The sequence below is a fragment of the Bombus pyrosoma genome, linkage group LG8 (assembly GCF_014825855.1).
Source record: "Bombus pyrosoma isolate SC7728 linkage group LG8, ASM1482585v1, whole genome shotgun sequence".
NCBI lineage: Eukaryota > Metazoa > Arthropoda > Insecta > Hymenoptera > Apidae > Bombus > Bombus pyrosoma.
In genome coordinates, this window is record NC_057777.1 from 6,282,239 (window position 1) to 6,309,979 (window position 27,741).

A 27,741-nucleotide genomic window follows, 5' to 3' on the forward strand; every position below is an offset into this window, starting at 1 on the left:
TCCTGTATAAACGTGATTTGATTGAGTCAAGGAAGGTATCGAAACTCGACACGTGCTGTGCAACTAATATAATTCGTGCTGCGCGGGAATAGAATCCAGCTAGCCGATGTTGTTTCGATCCAGGGGCGAGTTTGTCAAAGAATCATGGCGAACGCTGTCTGTTGTCGAGGATTTTTATTAAGAAGCGTGTAAACGGGCAGCTTTTGGTTGGAAATGCGTGTGGTGAACGAAATTTGCGAATCGATTTGCGGTACTCGAGTGGAAAAACCGACTCGCGTGACACGTTGTCGCGGTTTTTGGTTCAACTTGGTTCGCGTTGGACCTCGATAAAAGGGGGAAGGAGCGACGCGGCGAGACGCAACACCCTGTTTGCGGTATCGTGACGCGTTTCAATTCGCGACTTTCTTCCCTCCTTTTCTTCTTTCTCCTCTTTAAAGAGGATGTAATGCTATAGTTGGAATTTCGCGTTCTTTCGCTTTTGTGACAAGTTTCGTACTCTTGCTTTACGGCTCGGTGCTAAAGGCCTTTCACGAGTGTAACCGAGATCTGAAAGAAAATAGCACGAAGCGCAGGAAGCAAAGCGACCCGCGATTCGACGAAATGGTTGAGTCGTACTACTTGCCTCCGCGGTTCTTCTATGTTTAAGCGTACTCGTGGCTGCTTTTTCAAACTTTTTCCACCTATGTTCGACTATACACTATACGTGCACAAGCATTCCACGAGTATAACCCAGAAATCAATTCGGTACCGCTATTACACGTAACGTCTGATGCCACCTATTCGCCCATGCTCGACTCGTACTACTTAACTGTCCTAATTTTCAATCTGTTCCCGTTAGAATTATAGTTTTAATCGACTGACCGTACAGAATTCATCGTCATCCTATCCTTTCTTTAAGAGTTAATGGCGCACGTCAGGAAACGACCCGATCGTTTCGATCGATCGAAGTTTAATCGCTCGCTAACCGTTCCATGTTTCTTTTTTCGTCTCTCCGTTTTCAACAGAAAATAATTACATCGCGTGATCGGGTCTTATTAAACGCAGCTAGGCAACAGAAATATTCCGAGTAGTACCTTCGATTCGTTACACCCTCGATACTGGCACAGTTTCGTGACCGTATTCCGCGAGAGTTTCCTCCACTTCATACTTTTTCCTCATCTGGATGTTGCTTTCTAGGATTCCCGGAACTTTTCTTGGCGTTTATCGAGCACAGAAAGCCATTCGTTTCTCCTTGAAGAATTATTTCGATGGCTGTCACGCCGTGCCTGGGACCGTGTTATCGAACCGCACGCAAAAACGCAATTCTCGTGACAACAGACTGGTCTTTTCTTCCATTCGTTCTTTCGATCCAAACCGAGTATCGACTGACTGGCCCGGCTAAGCCCAAGCAATTAGAAGTATCGGTTGGTCCGAGCAACGTTTCCAGCCGCTCGATAGAAGGGAACGGAGGTGAGTCTCGTCCGATACCAAAAAGTTGACGTCGCAATTCCATCGACGACGTTTTTTGCTCGTTCTCCGTTACAGTCGATACGTCTATTCACCGTTTGCGTTCATTTTGGATGCCCCTTCGAGATTAGAAACACAAATCACTGCACCATTCGCGCTGCTGTATCGCAGTGAAAACGGAGCTGAGTATTTTCCTCGATCAAAACATTGGCTCCGTCTCGTGAAAGAAAAATGTGCGGGACGTCACTCTGAATAAAGTTTGATGAAGCTTGTAGAGACCTCTGGATATTCTTTTCTTTGCGGGATCTTGCGAGAATATTAGATAGACATAGATTTTTCAAGCTTGTTTTCGCCGTTGATTGATTTAGAAAATAGCCTCACGTAATTTTATAAATTAGTACGTGAATCTAACGTTTTACGTATTTCATGCACGTTGATTTGCTTCGAAGAAAGTAGCGATTTTTAGCAGCCTGGCGTTTCGTTTCTCGATTTAGTAATCACAGGGAAGCAGACTTGCAATATAATAAAGAGCGTGCTAAAAATATATCCAACTGAAAAATTTAGCGGCGGTCTCGTTTAATTTTGGAAATAGATGGGGACAGATATATATATATATAGTAGTAAGGGACGCGTTGCCGTTAAGTCTGCTCCAAAAGTAGAGTAATGAAATATCTTTATCAACGCTTGTTACACTCGGTGTGTACCGGATGTCATGTTTCGCGTGATTCATGGCACCGAGCGCGTTATTGATTCGGTCGCGCCCGCAATTCATGAATCATTTGCTCGAAGAAGTTTCGACGGAATGTTTGTAAAAACATCGTTAATTATTAAACTTTCGTGAACCTGGCGTATAGTGGCTGAGTCTCTTAGTTAGAACTCGAAACAACTGGTTTCGCACGATGGATTTATACGCGTTTTTTCAACGTCGGTAATTTTCAACTATTCCAACTGGTAAAACTCGGTACGGTCAGTAAAGTTTTCGGAAACTTGCAGCAAATTCTATTTCTGCTCGATCAAATATTTCCAGTTGCGTGAAGAATGGAAATATTCGAGTAATTGCCGAAGAATGGATCGACAGTTGACGCGAGAGATCAGATTTCTTCTTCGCGCTTCCTGGTTCGAAATTATTCATGAAAAGAAAAGAAGGATCGTAACGACGTCGCCGTAAAATAGACTCGATATTACGCAGGGAGAAAGAGAGAATTACGAACGTAGATCAAATAATACGACAGAATTTTATTTCGTAGCAAATTAATGATATTACAACGATTTATAGCTACGTCGGTGATCGTATCTTAAAATATTATAACAAATTTAGTTCTCGCTATGTTCCACGCGGTAATAAAAGCAAACCGTTAATCGACGAAGATCGTAAAAACACGGGTACAGTAGGAAATTTCATTTTAACCTTTCGTAACGAGTAATTTTCGCCTGGGAACACGCGTTTCTTTCGATGAAAACTTTCGATGCGTGAAACGTGAATTTTTCGCAATATCGCCTCCGCGATAACAATAAATTTCTTGCGTCGTTTATTTCTCGCCGCCTCCGCCGACCTGTACGAATAAGTGCATTCATGCGAAATTTTTTAACAAATTATCATTTCGTTCAATGACGATATCTTTCAAAGTGATCAAAGTAACTGTATCTCTCTTTTTCTCTTCCTTTTTCTTCTCCCCCCCTCTCTCTCTCTCTCTCTCTCTCTGTCTTTTGTGTGTAAAATCGATAGAAAAGTAGAAACAAAGGAAACGGAAAAAAAATTACGATGTTAATGAACAAACAATCCAGGATAATGGTAATTACAATTACAAATTAATCACCGACATTCGTTACAAATATGAAATGCTACTGTTTAAACGGCAATGATTTACTCGCTAATTATAAATATTCAAACGTTTTGCTGTGGTCGCCATTAATTTACGTGGAATGTTCTGCATATATTGTACAAAACGAGATATCATTGGGTTCTCTTTTTATTTCCTTATACGAAAGGTGTTACATTTTCAAAATTTACGCTTCATTCAACGTTATAGAATCTCACGTCAGCTACTCCTACGTAACTTCACCATCTGAATGTCACGTTCTATCAGATTCTGTCAAACTAGAATTCACCTCGGTAATAGAAGAAGTACGTTCTCCGTTGTTACGAAAAAAATACGTGGAAAAGTCACTCGTCATTCTACGTAAAAAAGGGTACTGAAACAAAGCGATACAAGCGTGATTAGTTCACGAGATATTTGAAACAAGTGTCTTCATGGACGAAGACACTGGAACGTAAAACAAGAAAGTTTACGACGACATAAAATGCCGAAACGTGTTTTATTTGATAAACTGATGCGTTTCGCGAGACAATGCACATGGATGCATTGGATGCACGCGTGCACGTTGATAAATGCCTCGAAGCAAAAACGAAGAAGCATCATGGAACAAAGGAGTCCGGCTCGGCGAACCTCGAAATTAATGTTCATCGAAGAAACGTAATCGAACGTGGTTGGTATCGGTAAAGGAATTACAGGCTTGCAAAGGTGAGGAGGGAGAGGAGAATTCTGTGCCGAGGTTGTGTAACCAGATCAAATGCTACGAGTCTCGATGGAGCCATTCAAGCTTAGGTTTGCTCCGGTATCGTGTGCACAGAGGCATGAAACAGCGGATTTGTCGTGTACACGTCATGGCCACGGCAATGGATCCTAACTCTTCATGGTTAATTGGAAAAATAACCCTTTGACAGACACGAAAATAAAGGGCGTGGAGAAAGAGTGTGCTCGAGACATCGATGAATCCTTTTTGATACTCGTTGCTGACTTTGTATCGATAAAAGAAAGCTTCGCTATCGAGGAAAAATACCGTGGTGTTTCCACGACGATGCAACAAAGGCAAACATCCAAGAATGCGTCGCTACGGTTTTCTTAGTATATTTCATACAGTTCGTTTGCCAAGAAAAAAGCGAGAAAGCAAATATCGAGCGGAAACAAAGTTTTGTAACCTCGCTATCAACGATTCCTCGAAAGGGGAAGAATTTATTTTTTAATTTCAACAATTTTGTGGTGATACATTCAAACTGTGCGATGTCTAATGTGATAGGGTGAACAGTAACTACATGGTGAACATACACGTGGTGAACCGAATGAAAAAAAGAAATAACAAAGGGAAGAAGGATAGGTGGAAGAAAAGGACAAAAATGAAATGAAAAAATAGAGAAGAAAAGGAGATAGGAATAATTCTGGTCTAGTATCGATTGCCAATTTAAATGATAATCCCACGAAAGACGGCGATCCTGTTCCCAGCGCCGTCCGCGCTCGATTTCGATGATAATATCGGCCGGAAAAGCGGCCTCGTCGTTTCGACACGAAAGCGAGAACGCCGCATTCGTTATGTCAACGACTTCAAAGAAATCGATCCTTGTTTTTGTATTTTTCCAACCATCTGGCAAGATTTCACAAGAAATTTCCGAATCGTCGGCCAACAAGCATTATTGTGAAATTCTCGTTCCTTAATTACTAACAAGGTATACAATCACGTTCTCTCTTGAGAAAGAGATCGTGAACAAGGAAAATTTTCAATGGAACGCTATCGATTCTGTGAAGCATTGTTTTCCCTCCAGTAGAAATTATAAGGAGCTTACCGAGTGTAGACACGTAACAGAAGGACAGCCATGGTAGAGCCACGAAACAAATAAAGTGGCGCGGTGAAAAACGTCATGGTGAATTCCGTCGACTGACAATCGAGCCATTGCTCGTGGACGGTACGAGAAATTCGTTAAACCGTGCTCCATTCCGTTCCTGGCCGGCATAAAGGCTTCGCTTTAAGCAATTCGTCTCTGTTTACAGAAAAGGCTATCCCGTTGCAACGAAAATCTCAGACGCGAGAATTTGCACGAGGGTCGCAAGTAAATAGGTTCGCCCGTAGGTCTCTACCTTTGCGCGCAACTTAAAATGGCGGTCCATCGTCGCGTCTCCGTGAAGAATTTCTTAATTACACCACTAGACGGTTCTTTTCTGCGAGCCGCTCGTTTCCAGACTATTATTCATCGCGGTGCTGGTTGACGGGAATTAGCGATAATATCGAGGGGACAGGGCATTATCCCGCTAAAAGGGTCGTACCATTGTGATCGTTTCTTTCCCACTCGAATACGTCCGCACGTACGTGAACGCGAAATTGATTCAAAGGGAAGGAAAAGAATTGTTTCTCTTCTAACTCTGAGTTTCTTCTACGACGATTCACGCGCGGAAACGCTGAGAGATTGAACCTCTGGTTCGCGCTTCTTCGTTACACGAATCGCGAGAATGCACGTCAGAGACACGAGAATCATCCCCTGTGTCTTGTTGGAAAGAACAACGGTGATGTTTATCGCGGTAGCGTGAAACGAGTTTCGTATCAGACGGACGATATATCTTTTACTTTCGACTAAACCTTTGACACGTTCGCGACCGGAATTTTTTATCGCATTAATCGCAATGATTTTCGAACGTTTATTTTTTACTTGATTTTAGAGCCAATCGTTATCTTATGGCTTGGGTAATTCATTTCGCTAACTCAACGACTCATTTAACCGTAATCCGCAAATTGACCGGTCATGTAAATCCTTGCATATGACCCAGATACTGAATCCTTGGTTACTGCTCAGGGATATCTGCGAGATCGTATGACTCAACGTCTGCGTCTGTTTCGAATCGGTTAACAGAATATTAATTATAATTATAATTGTACGCTGATGATGGAGATCGTAGAATCGCTAAATCGCGAAATATCTTTCCAACAAATTATATAATAAGTTTCTGTCAGTAGTAGAAATTGCTAAAACGTTAAGTTAAGCTAGTTCAGTAAAGTAATACAACTAGATATTCATACAAATACGAATTTGCATAAACATTCGTAATGTAGCGATGCTTTACATTATAATTGATATTCGTAGGAATGTGATCAGATGGGCGAGAAGTTTTTTCGATAACGTGGTGCGACGCAAAATATTCAGCACCGTTGCTCTGAATGACGCGGGACGACAAAGGCGTTGCTTCGTTCGACGTCAGATATCGATGCGATATTGTCGATACAGCTGTCACGACGGCCGACATCGATATAACGGCTCAGAGCTGTCGCAAAGAATTCGAAATCGTTAAATCGGCGTCTATTTTCGTAATCGAAGGATAGCTGAAAGAATTGCTGACTAAACATAAAATCCCATTCGCGTCCTTTTATATCGACAAAACGAGCTATGCGGAAAGAGAGTAACTTTCATGAGAGTAGGATAGTTATTAGGGGCAGGTAGTTTCAGTTGGCCTAGTTACTTGCTCCGTGAACACGATGGGTTTCTAATGTCGACCGAGTTTCTAACTAACTGATTAATTCGCTCTTCCGCGACCAGTTCTACCTGCTTTATTCACTGTCAAAGACCGATTTCTAATGTTAGGGACAGATCGTTTGCTGACTTATTCTACTCGTGGCCGATCGTGATTGATCGTTCGAGTCAGGAACGTGTTTACCGACTAATATCTCGAAAGACCTGGGATTATAGCGAAATGATAATTCTCTTTTGCTATCAAGATTCTATGAGGCTTTACGAAGATTAACTTCGAGAGATGAGCTGACTTACACAATTATGATTTTCAACCAGATACGCGTAACTAAGGCTACTTGTGTTCCGAAAGAAACAGCGTTCGTAACTACGAATTGAGAATTTTTTCAACGTGGAAATCTTAGATGACTTGAAAACTTATCGAGACATAAAAAAATACGAAATATAAAAGGCCAAAATTTTTGACAGATTTTGCAAAACGAAATTTTTTTTATATATTTTTCGGCCGAACCATCAGTCATTTCGACTAGAATCAAGGGAAATAATAAGATAGTATAAAATTAATCCAAGAGGAGAGACTGAAACGTGCGATCGATGGCACTCAGGGAAACTCATAAAACAGAATGCTCGTTTGCACTCGACTTCTCGCGATTCACGTCAGTCCCATGATTTTACAACGAAATTTTCATCCACTTTTACATTTTTGCACTCGATTGCTACAAACTGCGCAACTCGGAGCCAACCGGTATCGGATACTGGTATTAAAAAAGAGGAAAAACCCATTGAAATTGATTGACGTGATTCGCGGCAGACGAGATAGAAGAGACATGCCGTTTCGATAATATTTTAATACCACGTCGAGAGAGACGTAACTTCGCAGCACGATACGAAAAAATTATTGAAAATCGATGGAACGGCTTCGAGTTACAGCCTCTGCTTTCTAACGACTCGATCGAGTACGTGCCTCTCGTGTTGTGTTCGCGTACGTGTTTCCCATTTTATGTATGGGGAAATCACAGCGATCTCGGAGCGCCATAGGAAGCAACGTGACACCGCTACGATGCGCCGTTAAAAAGTAGCTCTCGATAAAACCCTTGTCGTGGTACACGATTATTAATTACCGTTACATCATCCGATCGAGCAACGAGAATCAATTACACGAAAGAATAGCGACTGTGGCACGGGGAAACGTAAAAAAAAAAAAGATTCTCCTAATCGATGAATAGGTTTTACGTGCACCGTTGTCCGACCCAATTCTCTCGAAATCGTATTAATTAACGAAATCTTCAAATGACCGCTGCCGCAAGGATTTAGCTACTTTACCCTCGAAACTTCCACAGAGATCCATTTTCAAATTGATTCGATGCACTTTGACGAGATATCCTGCGAGAAGTAAATAAATGAATTGAAGTTTCTATTGGGAAGACGCTCGTACTCGAAGAAAGTGTAACGTAACGTTATATGGCAGCTGGGTTATAAAAGTTAGGGAAATTTCCACGCATTAACATATTATAACTTTGGACCAAGCCCCAGAGACATTGTGCGCGAGAATCGCGAATTCCTTTTAACGCTGTCCCGCTAAGCTCCTAAATTCGTTCTGAAATTCGCGGTCGGAGAAAAGAAAATATCGGGTTTGACATATATTCGGGGGTAACTGGAGATTAAAATGTACTTTGAATAGGCGAGAAAAGAATTTCAGCATTGTTATACGACGCTTAAACGATCCCGGTGTGAGACACTGAAGAATGGAGTCAGATAGAACCTGCGAGACTTATCCTGAAGAAATACGAGGTAATCTAAATTATTTAACATGGCGGAAAGATTAAAACGATTACGTATCCGCAGGAATGCTTGATGATAGCCTGCGTCCTACACACGTATTGCGCCAAGCAACGTACCTATTCAGCTTCGTTAACGCGTTCATTAAATTTAATGTACTATGAACACGACGTGGCGAAGTGTGGTAAGAGTGATGCAAAAATAACGAACGCGTTCTGAAAGAGAGCTTTCACCTCGATTTATGACACGAAATCATGTTACACTCTGAGTCATGGATCAATGATTCCGAAAATGAAAATTGTTAATCGATGGTTGATTTAAACACGCTGGTACGATGAACAGTGGTTCACAGATGGTTCGCGGCTTTAACAATACGGTGCAGCCAACTTTGCCCGAAGTAGACCAAAATAGGATCGAAGCACGGTCGTTTTACGATACCAGTTAGAATCGATGAACACATGGAAAGCCACGTGATCCAACGTAGTGGCATCTTCTCCACCTGGAAAGCGCACCTTTGGGGTCGTACGGCGTCAAATATTCATGGCAATCTGGAGAATCTCGCAGACTCTAGCCAACTATATTCAGAACTAATCTGGCAAGCTCGTAGGCTGTTACGTTTCCCAGCGAATAACTCTTGCATCGAATTAAGGGCGGAAAAGAGGAAGACGAAGAGACCGGAATAGAAAAACGAGAAATTGAGCCAACGGGAGAAAAAGAAAAATTGACGAACGGAAACGCCAGAAGACAGAGGCGGTACACGTGCGACGATAATGACAAAGGTAAACGCATAGATTGCTTCCCTTTCCATTAAATCACCGAGACTGGATATGCTGCTGGCTTGAACGCGCGCCCGACCACCCGTTTAATGTGTACACCCACACGAACGCACGAGCTACAACGTGGTCGCAGTTAACCGTATTCCGCGGCGGCGATACAACGTGCTCGATTAACGTCGAACGTCAGGTTCCTTGGAAGAATTTGTCAATGAAGAAAACGAGCTAGACGATCGCAGAATTTTAAGTGTGCAACATGTCGCCGGGTGTCGAGATAGGTGTAAAATGATATATTATCGGCCATACATATATCGACATTTTCAAACTACTGGAAATATATGAAATGCTTGTACAATTGAATTCAACTGGAGCTCCTTTAATATGATTAACGAGAAGAATGAAAAATTCTAATAAAATAGAAAATATAACAAAAATATTGATCTTTAAAAATGTTGGTCGGATTGCGAATGTGCCGAGTGTGCAAATACGGTAATAGAATACACTCAGTAAGTAATTACCAAATACTATTACGGACGATAGTATACGTTTGCATGTTGTGGATGCAGCAACGTGGGGAATAAAATAGATATCTGCGGCGATGTAATCGCCACTGCATTTATGGTGAAATAGGAGTAATTGTTAATTTAGACCTGCAGTGGATTGCCATCCGTATGTGACAAATGTGGCCAAATTGATAAACGAGATAGGGCAACAGGATGGCAAAGTGAGTCGAGTGGTTGCGAAGCAACCTGCATCGATCTCGGATGCTTCATGCAAAAAAGTTTCAACCGCTTTTCCTCACCAGTGTTGTTTCCATTGCAGTAAATGCGATTTTGGAAACACAAGTTCTGATAAAATAAAACGAAAAAAAATTTATTGGAAATTTTCCATAAAGAGGTACGAATGTTTTTAAAAAAACGAAAAGGAGAAAGCTTTGACGTTGTAAATCTTTCGAGAACACCGAGTCAAGCAAAAAATGTGTAAACTTTGTGGACGCGGGAGAATACTGATGAATGTATAGAAATATATTCCAACCTAAACTTCACCACGTCGATGAAAAACGTTGACAAAAAATCATAAAAACGAGAAAACAATTTTGAAACTTTACAATACTTCGAGAAATATAAAATATATCCAATCCTATACATTACTTGCAAAAAATTGTAGAAGAACTAAAGAAGAAAAATAGGTTGAATAAAAAATGTTACAGATTTTCCGAACGTGCCGTCGGTCAGAGATTGTACAAATTTGATGCTATGGAAAAGAAATTAAATGAAAAAATCATGTTCGATGGTCGCGTCACTTGGCGATAACGAGCACGTTCTGCTTCGTTATTTATGTATTCGTCCACGTACCAGTTGTCGACAGGCTTCGGTTGAATTTAAAAAGTAACGACGTCCTCGACGAGAAAACTAATTTGATTTTCGTTGTCCATGCACGTTTCCAACGATGACGTCGCGATAAACGATCGGGTTTCATTGAATTTTAATAAAAGTTTGTTAAATCACCGTTTAATATCGATCTACAGGCTTTCATATCCTTCGACACGGCAGGGCCACCGTCTGCAGCTAAAAAACTACAGATTTCCCGTACTGTTTTTCCACGCTGTGCCGCACCGTCTGAAATGATTTGCACGTTCCCGGCCGCGCACAGGCGTCGGTTGAACGCGCAAATTGGAAAGCGACAAACGGTGCGGCGCCCCGATATGCATAAATCACGGCCAGATTCAATAAGCGAACTCATTGTTCCGTCAACACTTAGCTGCTTCGAATTGTTTGGTGCTTTCTGTCTGGGAAATTTCGACTCGTATCTCATATGCGAAAAAAAAAACAACAACGATGTGTAAGAATTGGGTAACTCGCGAATGGTCTGCTTTGGTAAGAGTGTAATTCTTGAGTCGTGTCAGCGAAAGGTTAGTGCACGACTAAAGGAGAGGATTGTTTCAGCCAATAAAAGGTAGAAAGCTTCTTTTCGTGTTGAGTTCCCGGCTTTTAATAAGTTATTACAGCCGGCCTTGCTGCGGAATATTCTCGAAGCTCGGTGCTTATATTTTTCCCTCTTTCGAGCCGGAAGACCATAAAAATCGCAAGTCAGGCACAATCTCTCGGCGAGTCGTATATTCGCGGCTCTGTTCGTCGTTCCGACGACAATCCGCCGGGGAAACAGGCGAAAGGCAGGGAACTATAATACGAATTCCCATTGTAAATCCGACCAAGATCCTTTGGAAGACGAGTAGGGCTTGCACCGGGTAGGGGATGAAAGACAGTCGAAAGACCTGCTCACCTCTTTCGCGCCGTCTATCGAGAATGAAGTCGAGAATAATAAAGAAAGAGAGAAAAAAATGAAGAAGAAGAAGAAGAGGGAGAAGAAGAAAAGAAAAAGACGCGGTCTGTGGAATGATGGAGAGAAGTAAAAAACGAAGGAGAGAAAGGAAAACGGCGGAATCACAGATTTAATAAAGGCTGCTTGGAGGCGCGCTAAGCGAAAACCGATTTCATTATAATGTACCCCTTCCAAGATCCATCTATTCCTCACGGATGCTGACTGCCGCTAGATTTTGCCTCGTCGTTCTGCTGTTTCTGCCTCCAAGGCCTTCCATCGTCACTTATCGGTTTCTTCGTCTCACTTTTAATTTCGTGGTTCGCAAGAGCGGGAAAAATCATGCGAATAAGTTGCACGGTTACTTGGCCAGCCTCGATCCAGCGTTCGACCGACCTCCGAAACCAATACTTCCTCTTGTAGCTCATCCGCCGATAATTAAGAAAGTTTTCTCGAGGCCACGATTTTCCGGAAAGTTAGCGACAATGGTGGCAAGCGTAAATATACAGGGTGCGGCAAATATCGTTCGCTGGACGTGAACAATCCGTGCACGAAAGAAACTTACAACTTGAAACAAAGTTCTTGCTTTTCTTCTTGGTGAAGTTTTTTTTCTCCCCGCTTCGAAGCTTTTATCGTATACGTGTACTTTCCTGCGTTATGATTTTCATGATTTTCACGGCGCAAACTATCGAAAATAACGTGCTTGACGTTACGGAAATTCGCAAATCAAAATATCATTTATCAACACCGGGCGGGCGATTTATCCGCATAGAGGTCAAACCGTGTCGTGAAATCGCGTACAATAAAAACATAGTTTGCAACGGTGATAGTTTTGGTCGCATCGCGTCCTGTTTTCGAAAATGTTCCGCTAGAATTGTAATTCCCTCTAGCCGGTTCACCATCGAGCTGTTTGAACGTACATTTTGCATATTCATGCGATGATCGTAGAAATTGCACCCGTCGTCCGGGAAATTCTGTAATAGATGAAGCTGCTAGCCAAACGCGAAGCTGTCTGGAGGATAACGACGCAGTTTCGTTCCTTCCAACATTCTGACCGTCTTCTTATGGGACTCCGTTTATCTATTCTGATTTAGAAGATTGCAAACGAGTCAACTTTACATTCCAACGATTAGGGTTCGACCCTACAAATATTCATCACATACTTTGTTACATCCTGTATACAGATAATAAGCGTTATAAATTTCTTTTCATTCATAATCGTTGAATAATAAATCTATACATTTTCCTACTGAACGGCCAGATATTTGGTCCCATAAAAGCTGGTTAAGCGAAAGTACATATACTGTACGTGAGAAACGGTGTGCACGAAATTGACTTTACGATTCCTCGTATCGTCGTTATGCAAATATTCCTTCTGAACGCCGCGTCGCGCGGTTAAGCGTTGTAAAAGTCAACGAAAATATCGATCTCTGGCAAATATTGAAATTGCAGTCCTTGCGCCTACATGCATAATTCAGCACGACAAATTATAGACCGTCGGTATTTCCGATATGGTACCGTAATGCGGATAAGATTTAAGAAACACTGCCTGCCGAATTATAATATCAATGGTATCTCAAACATTTTTGCTAAACTTCCGGACCATCGCCTATCCATTTGCATAATTTCCCCTCTGCCAGTGACGAAGCGAGCCACATTTTCTTGCCTGTCCGACGCCTGAGCCTTCCAAAACGTAGGTATATCCCGGAACTGGAACGTTTAAACCGCAATGAGGATTAGTCAGGAATGAACAGGATAACGTTACTACCTGAGTTGCTAGAATTACATACTGCCTGAATCCTGGCGTCCATGTATTTCGCGCACGTTAAACCGGAACTTACAAGACAAGTTAAACACCGCGAATCCACCAACTTCCGATAGAAGTCAGAGAACGGAAAGAAACCTGTGGAGCTACCAGTGGATCACACAGATTCGGAGATCTACGTGAGCTGGACGACTACAACCCTTTGCTTCGTCATATCAATACAAATATACAAATTAAACATTGCTGGATTTAAATTATACGTATAATATTTCAATTAAAATTTTCATTCAAAATTTCTATGTTAATCACAAAATTGGCGCAAATTCAGGTTTTCCGATTATAGCGAAAATTTCAGACGTCAATGTACTTTGTATATTTCATATACTTCTCCGTATTATGTGCACTGCGTGCATTTTAAACCTTAAAATTTCCCATAAGTACATAAGTGTCCGTAGTCTATTAATCACTGTGTTTTAAAATCAAATTAAAGTTAGGTTTAACGAATGCAATCGTAAAACGAATCATAGAACAAGATTAATCGCTCTCATTTATATGCCCTGCTTTTACCTTAACGTAAATCCTAAATATCTGCAAGCTGTCTTTAAATTCTTCCAAGTCATTGCTCTTTACATAACCACGTGCACCACTTGATTTGTATAGAGCGCCGTTAGTTCTATTTACGTCGTAATGAGAGCCTCGCTGCGGGCTACAGCTACCACGTGAAAGTCGAATAGTCGACAATGTGTGTAGGAGGACACGTCGGTCGATGGCCGACAACTTCGTCCGGTCTCGCGAAAATAGCCATCCGGTGAAAAAGCTGGGAGGAACAGCCGTCGGTCGACTAGGTCGGGTTAATCCAATCAGAAACTAATTTTACGCTCGCCGAGTCGGTTATTATTGGCCGTGTTGCACGTCTACGAACCTAAACGACTCTCGTTGCTCGTCGCGCGTAGCTGGAATCGAGCTGAACCTCGGCAGTCGGTGAAACACTGGATCGTAAGAGGCAGGCAAATGAGATTTGACGGATGTCCCGGCGTGCAAGAGCTACTCCGTCGCATTAGTACCGGCTGTCTGGCTGTCAGAGGGGCAAGAGGCGTGGTAATTAGTCGACAGGAACTTTGACGTCTCTAGACGGATCGCAGCGTTGCCGGTGCGCGCTCTCTTTGGGCCGGTTTACATGCGCGTACGACTGAGCTACTCGCGTTTCATGGGAAACAGGAGATGCAGGCAGATCACAAGGGTCCTTCGTGTTCGCATTTTCAACTAGTCGTTCAACGAAATCTGACGGAAAACGTCATGCCCGACGTCTGTCGTCGCCCCTGGAAAAAAGCGCGAGTGTTCTCGCTCGGTTGACTGACGAACGAGCTTTGAAATCGTCGAGGGCAATTAGCGATTCTTTAAATACCATCCTTTTCTTTTTTTTTTTTTTTTTTGTTTAGTTTGGCCCACTTTTAACCGTTTAATCGAGAAGAGCGAGTTAACTTGCCAATCGAACTGACAATCTTCGGAATATAATATTCATGTCAATCGGATTACAAATATATTTCGTTAAATGAACGTAATTCTTAAACAATCGAGAGGATAAATTTGTACTACCAGACGCTATTTTGTCATAACAACTTTTATGGATGGAAGATCGAAACGACGATGCTTCGTTAAGCTTTTAACCGAAAAATACACTTCATCGTGCACATCAGGGTCTAAGCTGCGTCATAATTCGATGCTTGGTAAAGTTAATTGAGCTGTCGGTTAATTATCTTGTAGTTCCTCGTTAAAGGATTTCCAGTCTCGTTCGACGTGAGTGGGACTCATCGGTGATTAAATAGAGCTAAACGAGTTAATGAATAAAGAACGATTCTCGGCAGTTTGTCACTCTGCATTTCGTTGACCTAAATGTTAAGATGCCAACACTTCCACGATCAGATATATTTCAGATGGCACTTCTGGCGTCCGCTTAGCATGATGATTAATGGTCGTCTCGTTAACTGGGGAAAAATTTTCCGATGACTGGGTCGAATCAGATACACTACGGAATCACTCGCACATTCTGTTCTCAACAGGATAGTTTGTAAATTAATAATCGAAGATCAGCCGACGTTTGTTGCTTGTCGCGTCATCCCCGTGGCACACAAAGACATCGCAAACAATCGGATAACACAATATTCGTATAATAGAGGTTCGGATACTGCACTGTAATTCCTTTGGTAATTTTGGAATTATTGAGATATCTGTAATTTTGTGTGCTACATTAGATTAGCGTAGTAGTGACACACATATATGAGTATAAGTGTGTGGAAGTATGTGCGTGCACAGCATCTCGTAAAACAGAAAAATGCAACTGTTCCATTGGTAGTGTGGTAAAGAAGGTGGTGAGTATCTTGTAAATCACATATCAAATAAATCTGAAACTATTTTGATATCAATTCTAAGCGTGATCGAACTGTTTCTATATATTTATTTCGGCGATTAAGATCCACGATTCTCAACAAGTATTTTCTAGGAATATCTTGAAAGGTGTGCCGGCCGTGTTTCGGATTATCGATTAGTAGCGTAACACGCAAACCACTGGCGTGTGATTAAACAAGAGACGAATTTATCAAGCTCAAGAACATTTTCCGCGATTTCGTCCTCGGTGTGTTTGTATAATGACTTCATTTCGATAAAACTTGCGTTAAGAGGCTTTGGAGGTAATTAAGCACCCCGTCTCGAATATTTAGATGTATCTTTACACGGATCTTTTCAGTAACGGCCAGTGTTAAAGCGAATTACTCAGTCTAATCGGTCACTCTGGAATATTACGATTTTGGAATAGATAATGATAAAAGGACGAAAAGGAGATTACGCTGTAGCTTATTGATGTATTCATCAAGCTCCAGGTGCGCACCAACAAAACGCTTGATCTTTTGTCCGATATAGCGATCTCGACGATTGCAACTCTCCATGGAATTAACCGGACCTAAAATATACAGTCGCTGACGATAATCTTTGTACGCCACATAGAAACATCAGTTTTATTAAAATAAAATATTATAAAATATCATTGCAAAGTGAGAGCGTATGTTTTATGCCGTGACGACTGAACGTAACTTTATTATTGCTCTTTTCTTCAATATTAAAAATTTATATATAAATACGTATATACGGTATTTAGTGGTAGAACAACTAACTAATGTGCACTTATAAACACTATAAGAAGAACACGCGAAAAGAACATGACTAGTTCATTTTAATTAATTTAGAGGAATTTGATATTTCCAGAGTAAAGTAAAATTTTAATATTTTGTGAGGTGCATAAAGAATTGCTGGCTGTAAGTTCTGTAATCTTGCCGGCCATGATATAAAGTCGAGAAATTTTTTAAATACACACCTCGTACGCGTTTTACTTTATATTCCACGAGTTGACCGGCGGCGTGCAATTATTTAATCGATACGCGTATTTAGACGACTACCGAGATATGAGCCAGCTCATTTTTTCAAACACCCTAAAGATGTAAATTTAATAAATTACAGCGCAATCTGCGATGTCTCGCGTAATTCACGGAGACTGTATCATCCGAAGTAATTATTAAAGCATGCGTCTGCGAGAGAAATGACGTAGATACTTACTCTATCTCGTCTAACACGATCTCCCTCGTAATATTTCAGTAAAATTAAGGAAAAATCTTTGCCTTGGAGAGTCATGCTTCGAGTCTCCTAATCAAGTTGAGAACATTTCTTATAAAACTTCCAGCTGTTCGGTAGTCATGTATTTCATTTAAATATACAATTTAACGCATCATTTACATAACCAAGAGAAAATTCCAAATCTAATTTTCAAAGGATTAATATTTTCCAGATAGAAACGTCCTCGAGAAGAGATTTCAGGTGATGCCGTAATTATCCTTCGTTAAAAGTTCGCGAAGAAACAATTTCCAACCTTCTTCTTCTCGGGGACAATTCTTTATCGCGCGAGAACCACCGCATTTCGAGGACGGCCGACAGAAAGAACAAAAATTAGTCGAGCAGTAATTGCTTTTTGCAAAAACTTTAACAACTTCCCGGCTTAGGAGAGTAGTCTGAGAGGAACCGACGCGCTCGAAGAATTCCAAAAATCTCGAAAATTGCTTTCGAGAGATATCGTTTGGATTTCACGCGGTTCGTGTTCATGGTTTTTGCGCGTAAGCCAGCGTGCAACCGTTTTTCCCGATGTGAGATAGTCGAAAAATACGTGCCGGAAAATTGGGTCGTTCGTGTTGACCCTCGTAAACGACGAGTTTACGGATCTCATATAAGATCGTTTAATTTTCGGTGCACGGTATTTGAATGAGATCAGGCAACGTTTCCACCGGTGATGAATAATACTGTAATTGGTATGAATAATCGAGGATAAATTAATAACGTTTCAGGTAAATAATTGGTATGAATAATTAAGAGCACGAAGCCGAAATATGTCGAATCCGAAAAGGATGCAACTTGAACTGGTTTTCTTCGTCGAACCGAAGCACCGATACAGTGCATCAACTTCAATTAAATTTTAGTAAAATTTTTATCTTCGTTTTCACGAGGAAATCGAATTTCTGTGTTGTCAGAGTTCTTTGTTCGGATAATCCTGGCTCGGTGCTTGTGTCCCTTTTTACCTCGTATCGGATATACGGCGATCTTTTTTTCATTTTCGAGGAGAATATCGGATTTCCTAGTTAACGCTATCCAACGTTACGCGATATATCTTGCTACTTTTTATTTTTCTTTAAATCGCACTTATACGTTTAATCTCCGATTGAAGTGGTTTTATTAGGTCAGAAAGAGATTTATGTAATGTTAGGAACGGATGGATAGATTAGGAGCAAAATCTACATATTAAGATTTCTGAAATTTAAGTGATACGCCAGTTGGCAGTGTATTAAATTTTAATATTTTTATAAAAGACAGACGTGACTTATCGTGTTTGCCTCCTTTAATCTTCGCTTAAGGAAACATCTTTGCATCTTATAATTACTTTGCCAAAGAAGATAAATCTGCTGTCGCTGATTCAAGGAATCAAAACTCCCTTAATCTGTAGCATTGAAACGAGCTCAGTACCCGAGCGACTCAACTTCTTCCTCTTTTTTCTTTTTTCTTTTTCTCTTCTTCCCTTGGCAACTGATCCGTTGCAGTGAAATACACAGTAGCGAAGTAACGGCACAGACGGATACTGTTATCGCAAACAACGTGCAGTGAACACGACCCCTTTTGTTCACACGATTCTGCTCGGAACTGCTTTGGAACAATGACATCTCAAAGGACCTTGCTGCCGGACAGTTTGTGAACTGTAATATCGCAAATGACGACGTGTACGGTGGTGAAAGAGTCACGATATCACGCTACGACGTGAAGCTCGAAGCCACCATCTTCTGTGAAAGGAGGATCGTTGCGTAAATAGCGAAAAATGCACGTCGTGCATACGACGTTTCTCGTGAATCGTTTTTATATAACAATAAGACAAATAGTATTTTCCATCGTTCCTCACCATCGCCCACGTTGTCGCTGTTCTTACGAATTCTGAAAAACTTTTAAAGAACTACCTCTGTGTTAAAAATGTTATTTCTTCCTCGTACCTTTCGAAATGTCTCTATTGTTATTTTAATTCAATTGGTTGTTGCGAATAAAATCGTCGATCTTCTAGCACTCCTTTCACATAATATCGTGCTATACATTTCATTGTGTTATACGCACATTGTGTTAATATCTATTTCCTATAAAAAGTTTAAAACAGCTATTTTTACCATTGCAGAAGTCAAAAGAATGGATAATTATTTTTAAAATCGTTCATTTTAAATTCTTTCTCATGAAAAGTTAAACGAGACATCTTTGCTGTAGGAATCGAAGCTACTTAAATTTCACGATTAAGATATCACCGTGGAATAGAATCATTACCATAAATAAATTATGGAGCAAACACGAGTCGACGGACGTCATACATGTAGAATCGGGTGGGTACAAGGTTCGCGCTACTCGTACAGGGGTTGCTGGAGGGTGCGAAGTTCCTTCCGATCAGCCACACCTCGATCAGCCTTAATAAGCACCATTATCAAGGCATCGTCGCTCATGTAGCAACCCCACGAAATTCGAAATCCATATTCCGCAAACACATGCAAGAAGCCTAACAGGATCGATCCAACCCCCGATCGGTGGAACGTGACGCAAACCTCGTCGAATTAATTACACACGACATTATCGCGTTTCACCAGCTCCCGGGCTGTAGACATTTCTCACGAAGGTACAACAAAGAATCTCCAACATACTTGTCTGAAACAATCGAATCACCCCTTTCACGGCCATCGTGTCTGCTACATATTTGATTTATCCGGAAGTTGTCGACCCCCAGGGAGACAATGGCGCGCTCGAATTGGCTGAAAAGTAAGCAGCAGGCAGCAAGCAGCCTGCAGTCATTGTTTTCCGCGCCGTGTTACCTCCGTCTCGATTCTGCTGTTTGCTCGACTCGTTTGCGCTTCGTTAACGACGATCGGCTTCCTACCGCCACCTTCCATCCATCTCTTCGTCCGCAATTTAATGGCAATTCGAGGTCCTCGATACTCTCGCTGGCTCTAGTCTCCTTTCCTCGTTTATTCGCTGATTTATTTAAGCGAGATCGATCCCATGCCTCGTGGAAACAACTCTGTCGACGCGATTATTGTTCTCAATTGTTCCACGATCCTTCGGCTCAGACGGAAAATCGCAGAAGTATAGGAAATATTACGCGTTTTATCGACTGATAGGATTGAATCACGTAACTGCCTGTCAAAGCAATGAATATAGAAGGTACTGTATTCGATCGAGGGCAGAGATTCGTTTAAACGTATTATGCTTGGGGATAATTCTCTCTCGATTGAGTGGCGAATATTTATGTAGCAAATATACACCAACGTTCGTAAATTGCAGAAAGCTAGTTATCATTGAGAATGATTAGGAAACTACCTATTCAAACATTTGAAGATTACAAAAGGAATATAAAAAAAAATACGATAATTTGTTAATTTTGTTAATTTTGTTGATTTTAGTGGTACTCTGTGAGACCAATTTTTTGGAACAAATAGATATAAATGCTTGGCAAAGAATATCTTTTACTTCTACTAGTTGACTATTAAATTACTTTCTATTTATCAAAGAATTTCTCGCGCATGGTGAAACGTTCATCAGCACAGCTACTTATACAACGAACCTCCGCGGAATGTCAATTTGATCGAAAAGTATGCTGGCAGTTGTGCTTGATCGATGGAATTCTGAAATTATTCAAATCATGCGAGCTACTTTATCCGGTCGATGGTGGGGGGATCCGCCTGCTGTGGAATATTAATAATGGAATAAGCGAAATTTAATACGTAATTTCGTTACATAAACACATCTGAATTTCATGAATTACATTTCAACCGATGCATTATTCATAGGCCGCGACAAGGGGGGCCGCGTACTAAAGTTTTTTCTATTGTCTTGACTGCGAGCGTCATATCGCGTAAATTACTTTCTATCGCGTTTATGCAAAAATCGGATCGTCGTAACGTTCGTGGGAATCGAGAAACCTTTTTTCCGAGGGAAATATAGCAATCTGACCCGATAGGGGAATTCTTTACGTGCGCGAAGCTGTCACGAATAGACGGACCAGTTCTCGTCAAAGTCTAAACAATCGACGTAATACAATATTACGCTCTCTCTCTCTTTCTCTCTCTTTCTCTCGTTTCACGACGCTACAAAGTATGCAGAGAAGCTACATTTTCAGCTCTATTAACACGAAACGGTGAAATTCTAACAAGTGGAAATAACGTCGCGACGAAAAGAGAGCGGTACCTTTCTGGAGATACGAAGCTGAAAGAAACAAGAGCAAAAGAATGGAGGTAATCGAGTTTGATTTACGATGATTCGATTGAATTTAATTCGAAGTGGTACAACGATTTCCGAATGCAGCGTATGATTGATTTTGTCTTCCCTTCGGCCGATTATTTGAAGTATCAATCGCGTAATTGAATTTGTATAATTGAATTTCCAGGATCGATAGGCGCAGGGCCACGATTAATATTACGCGGCTGCTTCATTGATTTCCAAACAAATTTCAGCTTACTTAGCTATCTCCTGCCGCTTAGAGGAGAGAATATTCGACAAATTAAACGAGAGAACAAGATTGGAACACCGCGTGGAAAAAATTAAAGAAGTGGGGGAAGAATTGAATTGTGGAAATTCCATGTCGATTCTGCTGGCCGTTAACTCCTTTGAGATTGTACTGAATAAAAAATTAGTATACGATATTCAGAATGATACAAAATCGATACAATGTTTAATGAAATCTCCAAAAGTTCCGTACAACACGCATAATATATTACAAGTGTTCGAAAACTTTCGAGTACCTGTGTATCTCCAAAGTATATCGACGCAGGAACTGGAAGCGGACGTAAGTCACTGAGAATACGATCGAAATAGTAAAAATGTTTTAACGAGAGTAGTAAACGCGTAAGTACACTCTGATTGCAAATAGTTAATTTCTCGTGCTGTAGGAATAACTAGAAGTCGGACGAATTTCAGTAATTGACGTCCCAGAAGCACAAACGGGGTGAAGGTGCATCTGACAATTCCGTGGCCTATTTACACGGCGTATAATTCGCTCGCCGCGAAAGCAAGCGTCTCTCGCGAGGGGAGCAAGAACCCTCGAGTTCTCTCGATGCCCCTTAAACATCACTCCCATGGCGACCAATTTGGCCACGAGATAATATCGCGGAAGCGGTAGCTGGGTAATTTCGTCGGTAAATAATTTCTGGATCGGTCGAAGCCGCGAGAATTATGAATATTCCACGTTGGGAAAATATAAACGCTGTATTCGCGCGTTTTAGCGCGACAATTTAATAGGGAACGTATTATTCGATCCTGGACCGACATGCTTAGTTATTGTGTTAGGGCTGACTGTGCGTTTTCGAATCGTGAATCATTATATTCCGAGGATCGATCCAGATTATGCACCATTATATCGATTATCGGATTTCGACGGCCGATAATCCGCACTGTCACTTTCATACGTTCACCGAAATTTTTCTCGATCGTTCGTTCAACTTCCGCGTCGACTGATATTTATTCCTTCCTGATCTATTTTTTTTTATTTTGTATTAATTAAATTAAGGGTGAGAAGGAATAAACAACTATTTAATAGCGCAAGATTGATGTTTGATTGAAACTGAACAAAGTGTTGCGATTGCATTCTGGGAGACTAGCGAGATTCTCCATCCAAGTTTCCGCCATTCTTGTAAACATACCTTCGGCAGAAACATAAGGATCGATAGTGGCCGGAAATTACAGACGTTTCATCGACTTGGTAGCGTGCATCCGCTGAAACATGCGGCACACTGAACAAAATGACCGAGCCAGAAACGTTGTAACCGGGGTGACCTGAATCGCAGTAAACGCCAGTAACTCGCTAGAATCCGATGATCGATCAGCGAAATAATTTCGCAATTATTTCAAGCTGTCCCTTACATTAATAGTCAAATATATTCCCGAATTACTAGTTATTAACGAGTTAGGTGTATAACAACTGCTTCGGATATTAATTATATACTAGTTTGTAAATGTCACCTCATTCCCTGAGTAATATCCTGAATTTCTAGAACCAGGTCGAACGACACTTTTCGAAATGTATGACTGGCAATTAGAAAGAAAGATTACATACGAGTTAATAGAGAAATTTGGTAAATTCAATTGTGACGTATTTTCGATCATTTCGCTCCAAGAACTGCGAATCTTTATCTTACAAAATAGGAACTCAAAGATTACGATACTTGTTAATAACATATCATATATAAAAATTATGTATTAGAAACGTTTGAAAATTCCGTAATGTCACGTATGCAGAGTTTTCATATTATTTTTCACTTTGAAAAGTTATAATTCAACTAATATTCGTAAACACGAAATTATTCATGGAACGATTCAATACGTTACTTATGTTTCTCATAAAATATAAAACGTGAAAGCTTATAAACAATAAAACGGGAAAATTCAATTAGTAGCGGAAGGAAATTACGTGGAGATGTTCATTTCCTGGAAGAAGATGGCGCGTAAAATTTTCACTGCCACTCGCGTGGTATGTCCGGTCATAAACCTTCGCCGTGAAATTTGCGTACGTGCACGCGTATGAAACTTACGCGCGCTCTATAAACTGTACTACAAGTGGCACACGTGCAGTGAACGCATTAGCTCCCGATCCCGTCGATGAACACTTCCTGCCGATCCACGAAACTCATCCGTCGACTGCTAGCTCTTGTATATACGTTCACCGTGTGCCACAGAATCAACTTCTATCCCTGACCCTTTCACGTGAAATTGTGACAGAAGTCACGGCCCCATTTGTATCAAGTCATTCGGAAATTCTCGCTTAGATAAGGAGGAGCCTGTTTCTCTGCCGACTCGTTCCGTTCCAATTGAAAGCAATTCGCCTTGATAAACGCCCCTTCCGATTGCCTCTGATCGGGTTACGTCGGGCCAGAACTCGTTCCTCATGGAGCACGTTTAAAAAGCACTTCTTCATTGATGAGAATTTTCAACGACAGAATAGAAACGGCAAGATAAATCAAGGATTTCCTAGCTCTCTGTAATAAATAACTGGTATATTTCAAGGCTCGCCTCGAGTTAGTTTTCTATAATTATAAATGAGACTTCCTCCAATTGGAATTTAAATCTTTATTGTGGCTATTTAACAAGGGCAATGCTAGTAAGTCCGGATATTTTTGTACAATCGAGGAATTTAATTTCATTTAATTCTAATTTAATTTACTTAATGAGTTTCATTGAACGGGATGTTCAAAAACACAATATTCGAAGCAAAACCATGTTTCCAGATTTGCTGGAGGGATTCTTTTTCCTTTCTTTTTTTTTTTTTTTTTTTTTAACCATTCTGCACTGCCTTGCAACCATTCTGTTCTTGAATTTTTATAGCTGAACCTCTCTTTAACAAACAAGAGCATGTTGAAGATTTTTAAGGATATTTCTAGTAAGCGGTTGAAACGAAAAATACTACATTTCCGTAACGATCAATTTCATTTCTTAAAAAAAAAAAAATAAGAAATTTTTTAGCGATCTAAAAATATGATTCGTTTGAAACTTTCAAAATTTATGTTTCATTTTAATGATTAGTGTTAAATCAAAGTATAAATATTAAGAGAAGTAGAATCCAGTTCTCGAACTGAGAAAAAAGTAATTGGAAATGAAAAATGTGCTCCATAAGTCTAGATTCTGGTTACTTGAGTTGCTCCCAACAAATCAATTTCGCCCACTTCTTCCCGGAGTTTTCCTCCTCTTTCTCTTTCTCACTGACACCTCGATCTTCCGCCCTCGAAGAATGAAACTTGGAACAAATGAAGTCTTCGAACCTGTTACAGGCCCGGGGAGAAAAGAATTTATCGTTGGAAATTCAGGTCAAAAGTCCATCGGAGAGGAATTGAACACTATCGAATTAAGGAGGTCGATAAGAATATCGGCGGAACAGTTTGCGTCTCTACCCTAATGATGAGAAGCAAGTGGCTTCCGCAAAAATTGATATTTTCATTCAATTTTCCCGCACGGTTTCCCGCGTCGCGTGAAAAACATAAATATCAGTTCGTGTGTTGCTTTAATCAACGGGCGCGTTCTGAATCTGTTATATTTTCCTACGTAACAAAGTGTCCTATCATTATTCCAAAAATATCAGAAAACGATACGCTATAAATTCTTTATTTAGGTAATATTCGTTTGTTCGAAAAGTTTTCGCCGTTTTTTATCACTTGAATCATTCCGTTGTATTTTGTAAAAACTGCTTGACAAATATTGTTTTTAGTTACACGTCAAATGTAGGAATTAAAGAAAAAAAGATAGGCATTGGTCAATAGAAAATACGTCGTCTTCCAAAAAAGAAAAAAGAAAAAAAAAACAAGAGAAAGACCTTGAGCAAAGAAATAATACTTTTAACGATTCCTTCAATTTCCCTGCAGACGACTCAATGGTTGCGCTTCTAGCGGTACAAAACAATACGGTTCATTTCTTCCACGCTGCAACCCTATAGCTGTAAGCCCTGTAGCACGTCCAATTATTTCGATGGTTATCGTTATAAAAATCAGAAAATTGTTGAATCGTACAGAAATAAAGTTGAAAAATGATGGAAAATTTGGCCAAAGCTGTCACGGACGAATAGCGCGGTTAAATAGCGATCTCGTTGAACCGGAAACTGGGTGATGACGTGCAGATCAAAGCCCCGACAATTATCAAGGAATTAGTTATAGTTAACTGAGCGGGACCACGCCTGTTTCGCGTCGCGCGCAATTTGACGGTGATTGTCATAGCCTAGCCGATCTACGGGCTCGACACGCGCATGCAGCAGCTCGCAACAACGCTTCAACGCTGCAACGCGTTGCATGCACGCCGCATATAGATGCACGCGTTAACCTGACTGCCGATAGAACTTGTCCAACTTGCTACACCGATGTGTTGCCACCGTCCCGTTCCTTACGTGTACCGGCAGTTCGAATTTCGTATTGGATTCAGCGAAATAGTTGCCGCCAGTGCTTTCCATGCTCGATTTGTGTGCCCCGAGATTAACGCGAAAGCTCCGAGAGGAAAACAGAATTTGCATTTGATAGGTGTTGGATTTTAGCTAATCTAACGGATATTATGATAACGTGTTTTATCTATTAGTTATATCTATTAGTTGGTATTAGCGGAGTGCGGGTGTTTGCGACTACATTTACCGGAAATTTGAGATGTGAAACATATATAAAGATATACACGTATATATAGAATATCCAAAGTAAAGTATGTACTGTATATTTTGTCAGTCGCATTTATTAGACCGCAATGTTGTTCCTCTAGAAATTAATTTAATGTAATTATCTTTGGGAGAAGGGGAGAAGGATATTTCTCTACGATTGAAGATGCATAAATGCTGAAGCTTCTGATACTCTTCTCCATATTACGACAATGATGTTAAGGTTCATTTTTCTCTAAGAGATAAATACTATTTTTTACTTGCATTCGAAGAAATACATTAAAAAATATAAATTTGTACACACATCTGATACCAAAAAGTGTAACCGGAGGAACATGTATGTACTTTATGAAAAGGGTTAGCGTGACAACAGTAATTTAGTAAGAATCATATTTTACTACGACGGGGAAGTATCTGAATTCATGTAGAATTTCATGCGAGACTGAAAGAATCATATTTCCTGATTACGAAAAACGGAGAGTACATAATCTTCTCTCTAAGGATAAAACAAGTATTTAGACGAGATATCTGCAGACTATCTCAAAAAGTCTACTACCCTTAAGCAGAATTTCTAGTTGCTCCGTACGTTATCCGTTCTCTCGAAAAATTTTCCGTAATACTTGTTCATGTTTCATTACCTTTGCACGATATTTCATTCCGCAGCGGAGGAACTCGAGCAAACGAGAAAGTATCCATTATCGCGTTCTCTGTACAAGCGCGATTTGTAGCGAGAAGCTACTTAACCGGACCTGTATATCTCGGCCGACTTTGTTGCTCGATGAACAACCGGTTTCCTTAGACCACGTCTGGACTTTCCGCTTATTCGTTCTCGTGTTCCGTGGCACATTGTCTGTAATTTCAAATGGATAAACACACCTCGAACACGCATCCATCATAGCCATCATAACCACCTTTCCTTCGGCAAGAAGAAAGAAACTAAAGAGAAAAGAAAGAGACGGGGAGAAAAAAGAAACGAAGAGAGAGTGGAAAGTGGTTCGTACGTTTCCCATGAAGCTCGTGCAGAATGTGGCGTGTTCTTAAAAGCAGGAACTTTCCGCCGCAGCATTGATTGGCAGCGTGTCGGAAGAAATTGTCGACAGGCGAGGACCTCGCACCCCCGTTTTCTTTTCTCTCGCCAGCATCAACTAACACGCCGCTCCTTCCAAGGCCGCGATTACCATTTTATCGGGTCTGATTTGCGAGCACTTTACACGAACCCCGCTACTGCCACCGAACGACTGCACTTACCACCAGCCTCGTCGCTCTTTCCACGATTTTACCCTGGGCACCAGGTGCCACGTATGCGTGCCACCCACACATTCACGCATCTGTCGAACAGTTCCAACCATTCTCAGGGAAATCTTTTTTTTATTATGGACCCTACTTCTACTAAGCTGTGCGCCATATCCATTGAATGGTAGATATACGAGGTCACGAAGAAGATTAGTTTCGAAAGTGTAAAGATAGTTTAGGGGTTAGATTGATTTATATAAATCGAAGGCGTTTAACGTATTTGCTGAAGGTGGTGAGACAGATGGTGTTTCGATTCAGTTATGCAAATGGATTCTCTTGACGCAGATATTTTCAGCTCGTGCGTTTCAAAAGTAAAGAGAGAGAGAGAGAGAAATTTCGGATGTAA

At 40.8% G+C, this 27,741-nt stretch overlaps 1 protein-coding gene across 7 annotated transcripts in view; it reads left to right on the forward strand.

Moving 5' to 3' along the window:
* The window catches only part of LOC122570015 (protein artichoke-like), a 176,645-nt gene that overhangs the window by 92,349 nt on the left and 56,555 nt on the right, over positions 1 to 27,741 (forward strand). Inside the window, exon 2 of one of the 7 annotated variants that reach the window (XM_043731805.1) lies at positions 1,177 to 1,449. The exons of the other annotated variants lie outside the window; for them this stretch is intronic. The gene's annotated coding sequence lies outside the window, so the exon portion shown is untranslated. The remainder of the gene's footprint in view (positions 1 to 1,176; positions 1,450 to 27,741) is intronic. 7 annotated transcript variants of the gene reach the window in all.